General features: G+C 41.0%; 1 protein-coding gene across 2 annotated transcripts in view; it reads right to left on the reverse strand.

The window, feature by feature from the left end:
- Positions 1-13,528, reverse strand: part of TAOK1 (TAO kinase 1) — a 155,430-nt gene extending 141,902 nt beyond the window's left edge. The window contains exon 1 of one of the 2 annotated variants that reach the window (XM_004385347.2): positions 13,420-13,528. The gene's annotated coding sequence lies outside the window, so the exon portion shown is untranslated. The remainder of the gene's footprint in view (positions 1-13,419) is intronic. The other variant, XM_023739620.1, reaches the window with a different exon arrangement.
- Between the last annotated feature and the right edge of the window lie 2,591 nt (positions 13,529-16,119).

A 16,119-nucleotide genomic window follows, 5' to 3' on the forward strand; every position in this document is an offset into this window, starting at 1 on the left:
TTAGTCTCATGTATCTACTTGAGCTAAGAAGCACACTCTTCACAAGTATCATTTTATGTCTCATTGTCCAGTCTAATCTTTGTCTGAAGAGTTGACCTCAGGAATGGTTTTAGTTTTGAGCTAACAGAGAGCCCAGGGGCCACGTCTTCCAGGGTCCCTCCAGTCTCAACCAAACCATTAAGTCTGGTCCTTTTACTAGAATTTGAGTTCTGCACCTCACTTTTCCCCTACTCCATCAGGGACTCTCTGTTGTGTTCCCTGTCAGGGACATCACTGTGGTAACTGGGCACCATCTAGCTCTTCTGGTCTCAGGCTGATGAAGTCTCTGGTTTATGTGGCTCTTTCTGTCTCTTGAAAACCCTTTTATTATTAATGACTGGATTTACAACCTCAAAGATCATTATAAAACACATCTTACATGTTTACTTATGGTATCTGTTTTACCACTCTTACCCTAATATATTCCACCCCATTACCTGGAAAGTTCAGTGAAAATATTTACAAGACTCTTAAATTAACCAAATATCTTGTTAAACTCAGCTGTTTACAGTAGACAGCATGTAAAATATTGGGAGGCTTAATTCTCCAACTTACTGATGAAGGTAAAAGACCAGAGCCTTCAGTGTGGATTATACCTCAACATAAAGAAAATGAAGATCCTCACAACTGGACCAATAAACAACATCATGATAAACAGAGAAAAAATTGAGGTTGTCATACTAATTTGGATTTCATACTATTTGGATCAACAATCAATGCCCCAAGAAATCAAACGACATATTGCATTGGGCAAATCTACAAAAGATCTCTTTAAAGTTTTAAAAAGCAAGATGTCATTTTGATGACTAAAGTATGCCTGGCCCAAGCCATGCTATTTTCAACCGCCTCATATGCAGGTGGAAGGTAGACAATGAAAAAAGACAGAATAGATGCATTAGAATTGAGGTGTTGGGGGGGGGGGAAGAATTGTGGTGTTGGAAAAGAATACTGAATAGACCACGGACTGCCAGAAGAACAAATAAGTCTTAGAAGGAACATAACCAGAATGCTCCTTAGAAGCGAGGTTGGTGAGACTCCGACTTGCTTACTTTGGACACATCACTAGGAAAGTTCAATCACTGGAAAAGGACATCATGTTTAGTAGAGTGCAAAAACAGGGAAAATCCTTAATGAGATGGATTAACACAATAGCCTCAACAATGGGCTCAAACATATCAAGATCATGGAGACTGTGCAGGGCTAGGCAATCTTTCGTTCTATTAAACATAATGTCGCCATGACTTGACAGTAACTAGTAACAACAACAATTCTCCAACTTAAGGTAATTGAAAGAATACATTATTAAAATGTCTGCATTCCAAATCTGATAAATAAAAATGTATTCATTTGATTCTCACACTTCTTAAAACTTCCAAACTAGGTTCAGTCTTGTTGATTTTAAGAAACACTAATAAATTCATAAATCACATGCAGCCCTATTTATAGGCACAAAGTCTAACCCAATCCCAATAATGAAACTACTAAATGCAAAAAAAAAAAAAAAAAAACAAACTTGAATCATTTACCTAATTATTAAATAGTAAACAACATCTACTTCATATATATTCAATCAAAGGAAGAAAAAAAATTTCATTTGGTAACAATCAATTACTATGGGGTTTTGGGTATAACATCTTTTAATACAGCAATAATCGCTCTTGTGAAAGTTATTCTTCTAACTTATCAAATTATCTAACATATTACAAAAACAAAAATCATGGAACAACAATATTTTTGTTCTCTAAAACCATGCTAATCTTGAGCACAGTGGCTCTCTCCAACCAGTTTATTATACACTAGTATGATCAAAATGTCATATCAACAAAGAAATATCCAAATTCCATACGTCCTACTGCTAGCAATTAAGTTTTTCTACTACGAGACATTTCCTTCCTAAGTAGTTTCACATCTTTTCCTTCTTACGATCCTTTTACTCTTGATAAAAGTTTTATGGCATTATTTTGCAATATTGAACATTGCAGTGCAATGGGTTTCTCTTATACACAGCCTTTCTGACCTTGAGTTTATAATTTTGCCAAACATGACTGGCTGGGCCACAATCTTCCAAACATATTGGTTAGTTTAGGGTGTGTAAAACCACCCAATAGGATTAAGTGACCTTGAGGGAACTGGTTGAACATTATGCAAATTGAGAGACTGTGGTCTACCAAGGGGATTGGTCAGTTCGTGGTCTCGCTGGGAGGGCCATGTCTTGAAATTGAATATAAGGGCCAATCCCAGAGAGATTGAGGGGGACCTCACTACCATCAAGAACCTGGAGCAGAGCAAGTCCTTTGGATCCAGGGTCCCTGTGCTGAGAACCTCCTAGACCCAGGAAGGAGAAAGCTGTATGTAACACTGAAGACGATGCAAGACGGTGAGAAACAACGGCAACCCCAGGAGAGCCCAGGAACAGAGAAATGGAGGCAGTAGTACGAGCAGTGAGGACCAGAGGACCAGCAGATGGCTGTGGTGGTACTTGCCAGCCCAAGGAACAAGAGAGCTGAGTGCCTGTGGGCAGGAGGCTTCCTGGCAGAGTAGGGTGCCTCCAACACACTTCTGCGCAAAGATAAAGAGCTGTAACACTTGCCCCAGTAGGGCAGAGGCCTAGAGAAAGCCTGTAGGCTGGTGCACCTGAGAGAAGGGCCTGCCTGCTGGCACGGTCAAGAAGCTGAGAGTCATCCTGGTTGGAAGCTGTCCTGATTGATGAACTGTATCCTGTCTCCTGAGTTGTATCCTATTACTTCCAAGTTGATCCTGATCCCATGTTCTAGCCTGTTACTTCCCAAATAAACCATATATATATGCATGGTCTGTGAGTTCTGTGTGGCCCCTGCAAAGAATTATCAAACCCAGCAGAGAAGTGGAAAGTGCTAGGGGAGCGGGGACAGCTGGTGTCAGAAATGGTGAAAAAGTTGGAGAGCGGAGGCAGTCTGACCTCTACCTCATATGAATTAGCTTTGGGCTGATCCTGATTCTTATCCCTCCTCCTGAATGTAGACAGGCTCAGATACTAGAATAGAAACATTTGCAAGTAAAACACAGAAATATTTTTATTTTGTCAGTACCTAAACTAAAGAGGACTTCAGAAAAAGATCTTTTCATTACTCCAGTTTTAACTTATTTATGCTTTCCTAGATAATGGGAAAACTATTATCACCAACAACTATATGTCAAAATAAAGAATCTGAAGGTGAGCAAATTACATTGCCCCGCTGGGACTCAGAAACCTAGAATTCTAAGAAACAAAACTAACTGAAATATTGTATTCCTATCATGTAATGAGGGCTCCTGAGTGATGCAAACGGTTTGCACCCAACGACTAACCTAAAGGTTTGTGGTTTGAACCTACCCAGTGGCACTGTGGATCTGCTTCTATAAAGATTACAGCCAAAAAAACCCTATGAAGCAGTTCTACTCTCTAACACATGGGAGTCACCATGAGTCAGAATTGACCAGATGGCAACGGGTTTTGCTTTACTTTATATGACATGACAATCCCTATAAAACATCACAATCATCATCTACCATCATCTACCATCTACATAACATGAGATTATTCAAACACTATATATTAAATAGAATTACACAGACTACACAGAGCTTCTGTGTAACGATGAAGAGCAAAGTTTCCTTATCAAGTACAATTACACATAGGCTAATAAGTAATTTTAGTCTTTACAGTCAAGGATATGAATGCTTTCAGCAGAGACAAAGTTTTTCCAATTTTCAGTGACACTAAAGTCCCAAGTTTAAAAAAGGAAAAACCTTGACCTTGTTTAGTAATGCTGTTCATCAACTTTTTCTGAAACCTTTCTTGGTCTCAATCAGAACAAATTGGAAGAAATCAACCCAAAATAAAAACTGAAGAGACTCATAACTACTACCATGAACAGATTAAAAAAATCAACCAAAACATAAAGATATGGTTAGATATAATACACTGAAGCACAATGCACAATGAACTTTTAAAAGTATACTTAATGTACTTATTTAATACATTTAAACGTATTCACATTAATAAATTTCATTAAAATACGTATTACAATATTTAAAAATTAAATCTATATGGCCCAAGTAAAAATATATTTTTAATATGCTCCAGTTATAAAAGGCTTTCCTTTTATAATAAATTCCACAAGTCATGAGAAACTCCACCCACATACATACAGTGTGTGCAGTATGATGGATCACTTTTGTGTGGCCCTTCTTGTAATTCCCACCCAAGTGATTGGACGGGACTGTGCAAATAAGGTAACTGTAGCCCACCAAGGGGACTGGTCAGTTTTGCCACCTTGGTAGGTTTAAAATGAGCCATCCCAGAGGTGAGAAAGAGGGGTTCCCACCACCACCAAGGAAGAAGAGCCAAGAGTGGAATGTGTCTTTTGGACCTGGGATCCCTGCACTAAGTTCCTGGAACCAGAAGACAGAGAGAGAAGACGGCAAGAAGTGGTGGCAGAAAAATGGCAGCAGGAGAGACCAGCAAGAGATTGTACAGTGGCTTTCCAGCCTACAGAACAAGAAAGCTGAGTGCCTCTGGGCAGGAGGCTTGCTGGAGGAGTAGGGTGCCTCTGAGCATTTTGGTGGAGCTAGGTTTGCCTTTGGGCTCAGGCTTACTGGCCGAGTGGGAGAGAGCTAAAAGAGCTTTGTATAACACTTGCCCGAGCACAGGGGCCAGAGAGAGACATGCACAGTTGAGAAGAGGCTGTCCTGATGGAAGAACTGTATCCTGAGCGTTCCTGAACCTAAGCTGTAACCTGTTACTTCCTTACTAAGCCCCATAACTGTAAGTATGGTCTGTGAGTTCTGTATGGCCATTGCAATGAATTATCGAACCCAGTAGGGAAGTAGAGAGTGCCATGGGAGGAACAGTTGGTGTCAGAACTGGTACGGTTGGCAGACAGAGGAGGCATGTCTGACCTCTGCCTCATAGGAATAAGCCTTAGGCTGCTGATCTTTTTTTTTTTTTTTTTTGTTTGTGCTTTAGATGAAAGTTTACAGAGCAAATTAGTTTCTCATTGAACAATTAATACACATATTGTTTTGTGACATTGGTTGCCAATCCCACAACATGTCAACACTCTCCCCTTCTTGACCTTGGGTTCCCCGTTACCAGCTTTCCTGTCTCCTCCTGCCTTCTCGTCCTTGCCCCTGGGCTGGTGTGCCCCTTTAATCTTGTTTTGTTTTATGGGCCTGTTAATCTTTGGCTGAAGGGTGAACCTCAGGAGTGACTTCAGGACTCAGTTAAAAGGGTGTCCGGGGGCCATAGTATCAGGGTTTCTCCAGTCCCTGTTAGACCAGTAAGTTTGGTTTTTTTTTTTGTTAGAATTTTGTTCTACATTTTTCTCCAGCTCTGTCCAGGATCTTCTGTTCTGATCCCTGGCAGGGCAGTCGGTGGCGGTAGCTAGGCGCCATCTAGTTGTGCTGGACTCAGTCTGGTGGAGGCTGTGGTAGTTGTGGTCCATTAGTCCTCTGGACTAAACTTCACCTTGTGTCTTTGATGGGGTGGGACCCATAGACATATCTTAGATGGCTGCTCATAAGCTTTTAAGACCCCAAACGCTACTCACCAAAGTAGGATGTAGAACATTATCTTTATAAACTATGTTATGCCAACTGAGCTAGATGTTCTCTGAGACCGTGGTCCCCAGCCCTCAGCCCAGTAATTCAGTCCCTCAGGGAGTTTGGATGTGTCTATGGAGCTTCCATGACCTTGCCTTGGTCAAGCTGCGCTGGCGTCTCCAGTACTGTGTACTGTCTTACCCCCGTCACCAAAGTTACCACTTATCTATCGTCTATTTAGTGTTTTTCCCTTCACACCTCTCCCCTCCCTGGTAACCATCAAACATTGTTTCTTCTGCGTGGAAACCTTTTCATGAGTTTTTATAACAGTGGTCTCATATAATATTTGTTCTTTTGTGACTGACTTATTTCACTCAGCATAATGCCCTCCAGATTCACCTATGTTGTGAGATGTTTCGCAGATTCATCATTGTTCTATATCGTTGCATAGTATTCCATTGTGTGTATGTACCACAGTTTGTTTATCCATTCGTTGATGAGCACTTAAGTTGTTTCCATCTTTTTCCGACTGTGAATAATGCTGCAATGAACATGGGTGTGCATGTGCATATGTCTATTCGTGTGACAGCTCTTACTTCTCTAGGGCATATTCCTAGGAGTGGGCTGTTGATCTTGATTCTCCTTCCTACTTGTGAAGTTAGAGGAGATCAGACACCACCCCCACATCATTTTCACACTGTGACAATAGATACATGATGACATATGCTCCCCGATATAAAAACCTCAAAAGTTACCATCATACCCAAAACTGCTGCTACCCTGGCCACGGTCTTCTAGAGTGAGTTCTCAGTACCCTGCAAGTTTTGAGACCTAGAAAATGTAAATATGCCCAATATAACCACTAAATAGACTAGAGTCAGTAGAACTTGAAGGTAGACTTGTTAAAAAGAAAAAGAAAAAAGAAGGCAGAAAAAAACAAAAAAAAGCATCCTTCAGAGACATGAAATCAGAAAGGGATGAGGTGAAAAAAAGAAATGCAAAAAATTTTAACTAGGCACCCAGAGCACACATACACATACAATGAACAAAAGTTTTCGCAAACACTTTATCAACAAAGTGAGAAACTAGGAGAAAATTTTGGGGAACCATATATCTGAAAAGGGTTTGATATCCAGAATATATAAGAACTCCTACAACTCGACAACAACCCAATCAAATAATGGGCAAAGGATTTGAATAACACTTCACCAAAGAGGATATACAAACGTCCAAAATGCACAGGAACAAATGCTCAAGGTCATTAGTCATTGTTGTTAGCTGCCTTTGAGTCATGATTCCACGTACAGCAGAATTTGATCACTGTGATCCGTACGGTTTTCACTGGCTGATTTTTCAGATGTGGATTGCCAGGCCTTTCTTCGTAGTCTATCTTAAACTAGAAGCACCACTGAAACCTGTTCAGCATCACAGCAACACACAAGCTTCCAATGATAGACCACTGACAGATGGGTGGTGACTATGCTTGAGGTGCATTGGCCAGAAATCGAACCCAGGTCTCCTGCATGAAAGGTGAGATTTCTACCACTAAACCAGTACTGCCCTCCATTAATCATTAAAACCAAAAACCCATTGCCATCGAGTCAATTCTGACTCATGGCAACCCTAAAGGACACAGTAGAACTGCCCCACAGAGTTTCCAAGCTGGTGGATTTGAACTGCTGACCTTTTGATTAGCAGCCAAGCTCTTAACCACTACGCCACCAGGGCTCCATTAATCATTAGGGAAGTGCAAATCAAAACCACCATGAGATACCACTTCATACCCACTAGAATGGCTATGAGGAAAAAAAATGGAAAATAACGTGTTGGTGAGGATGTAGAGACATTGGTACCCTCATTCATTGCTGGTGGGAATACAAAAATGGTACAGCTGCTGTGGAAAACAGTTTGGTGGTTCTTCAGAAAGTTAGACACAGAACTACCATATGACCCAGCAATTCCAATCCTAGTATATAGTGAAAAGAGTTGAAAGCAGGAACACAAACAGAAACCTGCACATCAATATGCATTGCAGCACTAGTCACACTAGTCAAAAGGTGGAAACAACCTGAATGTCAATCAGTAGATAAATGGATAAAGAAAATGTGGTATATACATACGTACAATGGAATATTACTCAGCCATAATGAAGTCCTGATACATGCTACAATATGGCTGAACCTTGAAAACATTATGCTGAGAGAAATAAGTCAGTCACAAAAGGACAAACAGTGTATGATTCCACTTACATAAAATAGGCAAATGTATAGAGATCAAAGCTTATTACTGGCTACTAAGGGTAGGAGGGAGGGGAAGAGTCATTGCTTAGGGAGCAATGGTGGTGGAATAATTTCTAAAAGATAGTGGCAACAGTTGCCCAACATGATGAACATAATCAGTGTCACTCAACTGCACGTGTAAAAAATGTTGAATTGGCAAATGTTTTGTTATATATATTTTTAACACAATCAAAAAAAAAAGTTTCCCTGAACAATGCTTACCCTTACTTATGCAACATACTCTGATAATTTCCATTAAAAAAAAAAACTGTTACTGTGACTCACGAAATTAAATTCACCAGCAACTAATGGGTCACAATCTGAAGTCTGAAAAGCAGTGGCTTAGAGGAACTGACAACCATAGGAAAGCCCTTCTCTTCCCATGAGTATCTATGTAGTTTGAGAAAACTATTCAGGAGATAAAAAAATTAAGACAGAATGCCTCCAAGGCAGGGATTATATCTTATTGGGCATATAACAATCACATAATGTTTGCTGAACTAATACATTTTGGAAAATAAAGTACTTTCAAGGTGAGGGCATACCTACAAAGGATACCTAAATAAAAAGACTTAGGAGAACATGAGTACCCTAGATGCCTTCAAAACCAGGGATGGTTAAAAGAGCTCCAGGAGACAGAACAGTGACACGAAATTTTTTTTTTTTTTTTTAATTGTGGTACGAACATATATAACAAAACATTTGCCACTTCAACATTTTTCATATGTACGAAATTTTCCATAACCCTTAACAGAAACTCAGTGCCGCCTAGGCAATGATTCCTCCTTTCCTCCGCCCTCCCACCCCTGGTAACCACTAACAAACTTTGGTCTCTATACAACTATCAATTCTAGATGTTTCACGTAAGTGGGATCATACAATATTTGTCCTTTTGTGACTGATTTATTTCACTCAGCATAATGTTTTCAATGTTCATTCATGTTGTAGCACGTACGAGGACTTCATTTCTCTGCATGGCTGATACTCCACTTTACCACCTGTCTGCCAATCTGTTGTACTGTGGTGGCTTACATGTTGCTATGCCATAAACTATGCCACTGGTATTTCAAATACAGCAGGGTCACCCACGGTGGACAGGTCTGAGCAGAGCTTCCAGAATAAGACAGACAAGGAAGAATGGCCTGGTGATTTACTTCCAAAACTAAGCCAATGAAAACCCAATGGATCACACAGAATATTGTCTGATATAGTGCTGGAAGATGAGCGGTCAAAATACACTGTGGCTTCAACAATGGACTTGAGCATATCAACGATCATGAAGATGGTACAGGACTGCACAACGTTTTGTTCTGTTGTACATGGGGTTGCCATGAGTCAGAGCCGACTGGACAGTAACTAACGACTACAATATTCCATCTGTTAACAGATATTTAGGTTGTTTCTACCTTTTGGCTACTGTGACCAAATAATTCTTAAATAAACAAAGGCAAGTACCAATTGGAAAGAAAAATTCATTCCTTAGGACTGACTTTATATCCAGCAAAGGAAAATGAAAATTGCTCATAGATTAAAAACTCTTACTAGTATTAAGTACTACATCGTCCGTTATAGATACAAAAAGTTTGTAAACTACTCTGATCATCTAACCATTTCCTTCAAAAAAATAAGTGCGGCTCCAAATGTATAAATCCAACTTCAAATGAAAATTACAGAATGCAATTTATTCTTAAGTATTCGATTCCCTGTACTCATTTGTAAACATTAATTAAGCAGCTAGTGTGTGGGTTATGCCAGTTAAACCTAACAACCCTGTGAAGTAGATACTTACTATCCTCATTTTATAGATATAAAAAGTGAGGCTTAAAAAGTTAAAAGAAAGAAGTTACACAGCTAATAAATGGTAAAACTAAGATATACTAAGTGCCAGTTTTGTTGTTATTGGCAGCTGCAAATCAGAAAGTTTTGTTCCATCCCATTATTTGTCAATGCTTTTCTCAAAAACTCTGCATATCTTTCTAAATGTGGAAGTAATTTACCCACTTTTAAATCTGCAAAAAACTATTAGATCAAATAATTTAACCCCTTCTTAGCTTTAAAGATAAGTTAGAGGCAAATTAAATGTAGTTAAGTTTAAACAAATAACCTAAGACATCACTGACACCGGAATTTTTTGGTAGGCTGTACATCTATTATGGAGTTCCTGGATAATGCAAAGGGTTAATGTCCTCAGGTACTAACCAAAAGGTTGGCAGTTTGAGTCCACCCAGAGGTGCCTGGGAAGAAAGGCCTGGTGATCTACTTCCCAAAAATCAGGCACTGAAAATCCTATGGAGCACACAGTGCTACCCTGACATACATGGGGTCACCATGAGTTAGAATCAACTCAACAGCAACTGATACTGGTACATCTATTATGCAAGGTACTTTGTAACCTGTACTTTTATTTACTTTAGTTATATGCCAGATACTTGTGTTTTGAGATACTTTCCCACCTTTTATGGGCCACCTAATTTTGTTACTAGTTAAAAGATGCAGCCTTAGACTGTAGCTCAGAACACAAAGTGTGCTTCTAACACAAATGGAAGAGATCGATATGTAAATAATTGTTACCAAATGTTGTAAGGACACATCCCATTTTAAAATAATTGTTTCTACCCATTGCTGTCAAGTTGATTCCGACTCATAGCAACCCTATAGGACAGAGCAGAATTGCCCCATAAGGTTTCCAAGCAGCAGCTGGTGGATTCAAACTGCTGACTTTTTTGATGGCAGCCGAGCTCTTAACCACTGTGCCACCAGGGCTCCAACTGTTTCTACTCCTTCCATAACAACATTTTAATTCATCAAGTTTTTTATAAGATATGAGACATCTTTAATTAAATTAAACATAAATTATCTGCCATAACCACAGTTTTCCAAAAATCTGTATTATAGAAAACGCAGTAATTATTTTATATTCAGTTTACTCATACTTTTTGTCTTTTATACTGTTGTATTTCTTAAAAATCTTTCAAAGTTTAAATTCTGTTTGAGAAACTATCCTTCAATATGAAAGCAATATTTTGTTACTGTCAAGATAATCTTAGACTATTCAAAACCTTTCAACTCAGTTGATTCTTAGAAATTCTTCCATCTATAAAACATGAGAATTACAACCAAATTAACAAATCAGATAACAAAATGCCAAAAATTAAGTCATTAAAGGGGAATCCAGAGAAAGAGCCAGTTGTGAAAGAACAGGAAGTGATGTACACTGCCATTTTGTCGACGAACTATTTAGAAACATAAGAAGTGCCATACTAATCTGGAGTCAACTCAGACTAACAGCTCTCGGTATTCTCTAACAGTGGTATCAGAGGTCAGCTGAAATAACCCTCAAGCAGAATTTCCTTAATAATGAATTTATTTAAGTGATCATGAACATACTTTTAAGCAGAGGTCCTACCAGCTATGGAAAACAGGGTTTCTTTTTAGTTGTCCTAAAGAGTACCCCCTTAGTTTTAGCATGCTGAAATATAGCAAGTAGTTTACCTATACCTTGTGTACATTCTTAAGTTTTGTAGCTCTTATTGATAAATCCTCTCTGCCTGCATCTTTCCAGGATAAAAGCAAAGTCACCCTTCACTCGGCAGTATGCTTCAAGTTATACATGCTAGTATATACGAACTGGCAACAACAAATTGTTGGCAACAACAAATACAAACCCCTAATACAGGGAATTAGATTTTATCGCACAATTTGCCAGATAGGAGATAACTCCACAGACCAGAACATAGAGCTTTGTGCCACGAAATAAAGATTCAAATTGAGTAATGTTGTTTAAGTTAAAATGAACTAAAATAAACATCAACAGAATAAAGACAGCAAAGAGAATTCCATTTTCTGAGAAAAAAATAATGATTTAACAGACCACAAATGTGTCTCCCTATATCAAGATCATTAAAAAAAAGAAACTAATCTAGTGCCTAAAGACACTACTAACAACTTCCTTAAATCCCTAACTTCAAACAGGTTTCAAAATGCAACATACGCATCAAAAAGCTCTTATGGACAACATTTAATGACAGCATAAAATCTAGATGGCAATAGAGTATTTAATGTCACCCACTAAGAAAAGCTAAAACACCAAGTACAACTTATCGGTAAAATATCAAGACAACACATATCTATACATATTTCAGTCATCTTCACTACTTTCTGGAAAAATTATTTAATTCTCTTAATACTCATATATGGAGCATTTTGAAATCACTTCATCAGTAAACCTAATACTTAAAGAAAAAGAAAAGTATCAACAGTAGACTTCAACACTGTTTTTTGTGACCAAAAAGCACTTGGCAAGACAACACTTCCAGAATATTAAAAAAATTTTATTTCTTCTTTACTAAGCACAAAACCAACAAGTACTACTGCAAACCAGTAAGATGCTTTGTTTTAAACAAATATGGCTTGAAGCAAAAGAAGTTAAAAAATGACTTATTGACTACAGAATATAGATCTTATGACGATTAACTTCTATTATTTTGCATTTGCTACAAAAAGGTTTGCAACCTCATCATTTTCAGAAAATTCTGATTTCAGTATTATACAAAACAGTATTAACTCCAAAAATTCACTGCTCAAGAAGAAATGTCTATCAGACAGCCTGTCTGTATGAAATAATCTTTAACAATTCTTGAAAAACTACAAAGTCATAGGAAGAAAAAGGGGGATGAAAGGAAACAGAATTATTTGAATCCCAACCTGCTCACAAAAAATGTCAATCCAGTGTTTAACAAGGGAGAGACATCAAAACTGTTCTAACATGGCAGGGGTCCCTCTCGAGAGGCTATATCCCTCAACAATAACAACAGAAACAGATATACTTCCAAGTGACTGCTCTCAGGGGAAAAGTATTAAACTGGTACTGTTATCGATTTAAAAACCAAAGAAAAAAAGAGTAACCCTTCCAAGGGAAGCGCCATTTCTTCCCTCTCCCCCCGCCCCCCGTTCAATGTATACATGGGTCTGTGGAAGAAGAAACAGCCTTGGACTTCTGCGGCATTGCAGTAGACTAGAGGATGGGGAGGGGGGAAGGGGAGGGGGAGAGAAAGGCTTCCATCACCCCTAAAGAAGAGGGGTACAGACTTCCTGAGGGTGGGTCGTTGAGGGGAATGGGGTGGAATCGAGCAGTTAGTCAGGCTAACCAGAGAAGTCTCCCTTCCCAAGAATACACAGACACTACAAGAGAAATGGAGCGATAGGAGCAGAAGGACTAGAAGGGAAAGGGACCTCAAGTCTTAAATCGGGGTGCACATCAACCCAGTCTCCCTATGAGGACCACACCTTCCTCGAGACATCCCCTTCCACCACCCCTTCCGGTGACCCTCAGGAAAGAGGAACGCAATTGCTCTTGCCCCTCAGAAGAGGAGGGCGCCGAGCCCACCAGCTTCTTTACCCCACCCACAGAATCACAGACCCTCCTTGTCTCCCTCCCGCACCCCACCCCCACAGCCCTTCTTCCACGCAGAGGCCTGAGTGGGCCGAATTTCCCCGCCCCCCTCCAGGTCTCCCTTTCGCAAAACAGAGGTGCCCTTACCCTTTCGCCGACAGGTCTGGGGCGGGGTAGGCGGGCGCAGCCGCCTGCAGCGCTCCAGTGGCCGCTTCGCTGGAGGGCAAGGAGTGAGGAGGAGGGGGCCCGGCGATAGACCGCCGCCCCCCCCCCCGAGCCCCAGCGAGCCGCCCAGCCCAAGCTCTGCGACAAGGGGCAATGGGGGGGGGGGCGAGGGGACGACCGGGGTCGAGGAGGCGCCTTCAGCACTTGCACTCAGTTAAGATGGCGCGGGGAAGTGCCGGCAGCCGCCGCTACCGCTGCCTCGGGGGAACCGGCCCGGGCCTCGGCCGCCTCCCGTCCTCACACAGCCGAGGCCCTCTCTGTCCCCCGCCGCGGCCCCTCGGCGGGCGGGCCCACGCACAGACCTCAGCCACCACCACCACCCCTGGGAAGGGGGCGCTCACAAAGGGAAGAGAGGCCTCGGGCCGGCCGGCGGGCGGCGGGGCGGGGTCCCCAGGGGCCCGGAGGCCTCAGAGGTTCTAGGGTGCCTCGCGCCCTCGGCTCGCAAAGAGCTCAGAGTGAGCAAGACCCCTCCTCTCTCCTCAGGCAGGCGGCGACGCCGACTCCCTCTCCTTGCCACCCTCCCCCTCTCTCTCTCTCGCTCGCTCGCTCTCTCGCTCCTACGAGCCCTGAAGCCACAGAGCCAAGCCGCTGCCCAGGTTTCCCCCCCTCCCCGACACCACTCCCCTCCTCCCGACAGTCACCCTAGTCTCCGATCTCGCGAGATTTCCCGCCTGACAGGCCCGACCCTGCGCGAGAGACGACTACGTGCTCGCGCGCCCTCACAGGAGCGCGCGGATGCTTGCGCGGGGCGGAGTCGCCCCGGTAGCTCTGGAGTCCTATTCTATGTCCAGCCCGGGCTTACTCAGCTTGCGGACATCTCGTGCCACGTGGGCATCAGATGCATGCATTCACCCCCCGGAAATCTGAGAAAGAAGTGCTTCTATGCATTCCTCTTTTTCTGCCTTCGTCCCACACCCAAAACATCCCGGCCACTACTAACCCTGCGAATAAGTTTGCCCTGAAGTGTAGACTATTCTACCCCCACACACTTTAGTTCGACACTTCCGCAGAATTCTGAGGTCAACTGGGCAGGGTAGTCAGTATGTAATTTGTGAGATTCTAATAGTTTATAGTAATTTATAGAGGGTAATAAACACTTAGAAATACAGATTTCAACCATCCTATATGCTGGTGGTGGATAAGAATGAGAAAAATTCTTGAAAAGTTCTTGTGGATTTTTCTAGTACGTTGAGAGGTGAGTTTTTTGGAATAAGAGCAACAAACTAAAGGGTCCTAAGGGTCCTTTGCAGGGAAGAAGTAGAATTTATCTAATTTTTTTGTGGTGAAAAACTTTTTTTTTTAAAAGAAGGGAAACCCCTTCAGTGTACTACAAAGAAACCAGTTTTACTCAAGAACGAAAGAGTGTGCCTAAAGTGCAGTCATAACAGATCTCGGTTCTTCAGCCAAGACAACAGATAAATAGAGCTGTTGTGTTAGATTTATGAGTTGAAATGTACTCTGGAACAGTGAGTCGAAGTTACAGTAAACCAGAAGTAAACTGGCCATAATCAGTAAAACAAGCCATCTACTTCAGTGGGATGTACATATTTGTTCCCAATACTCCCTCTTAGATTACAGTCCTTGCTCTGTGAGTCATTCATTCTTCCTTCCACCTAATTGTCAACCACTCTCAAATGGCAACTTCCACGAAGCGTAAAAAGCATGCTTTACGCTCCTTCCTTCGGGGGAAAATAAAGATTACTATCGTCTCTCCTCTTCTTCACACCCAAGCTTCTTAGAAAAGTTGTCAATCTTCCCATCTCCACTGAAATTCTTCTTGCCAAAGTCATGAGTGACCTTCTGTCTAGTGTCTAGTGGAGTCATTTTAATCCTTTCCTTCTTGACATCTGCAATATTTGACATGGTTGATACTCCTTCCATCTGGAAACTCTGTTCCTCCTTGGCTCCTCCATCACTCAAAACCAGTTTTCCTTCTACCTTCTCATCCCCACTGGGCTCCTCTTCTTTCACTCACCCATTAAATGATCCCTTCTCCTGAAAGTGTTGCAGTGAGATTGTTCCCTTCTAGTTATTTCTTACATTTGGGAGTAGAAAAATACTCGGGCTTTCCCATAGTATTTTTTTCAATTTAATTTTTGATGAAAAATTTCAAACATTTACAAAAAGAGAAAGAATAGAATAATAAACTTTCATGTGTCTGTCACCCAGCCTCAACTATTATCAACATTTTACCACTCTTGTTTCATCTATTCTCCCATACACTTTTTTTTTCCTGCAGTATTTTTAAATAAATTTCAGTCACTATAACATTTCACCTGTAAATACTTCAATATGTGCCTCTAACAAAGACTTCTGATGTAACATAACCACCATATCTTTATTATACCTTTACAAAATTAATGGAGGAAATACCCAATCTATGTTCAGTTTTTCCCAATACTTTCCAAAATGTCTTTTCACAGTTCATGTATCTGAATCAGGATCTGAGCAAGCTCTACACGCTGCATTTGACTGATAAATGTCTCTTAAGCCTCTCTTCATAACAATTTCTTCCTTTTTCTTCCTTTCCTTCTTCCTTTCTATTTATTTTTTTGTATGTGGTTTATTTGTTGAAGAAATCAGATCATATGCCCTGTAGAATGCTCCACATTCTGAACAAGG

This window comes from Trichechus manatus, unplaced genomic scaffold (assembly GCF_000243295.1).
Source record: "Trichechus manatus latirostris isolate Lorelei unplaced genomic scaffold, TriManLat1.0 scaffold00138, whole genome shotgun sequence".
Lineage (NCBI taxonomy): Eukaryota > Metazoa > Chordata > Mammalia > Sirenia > Trichechidae > Trichechus > Trichechus manatus.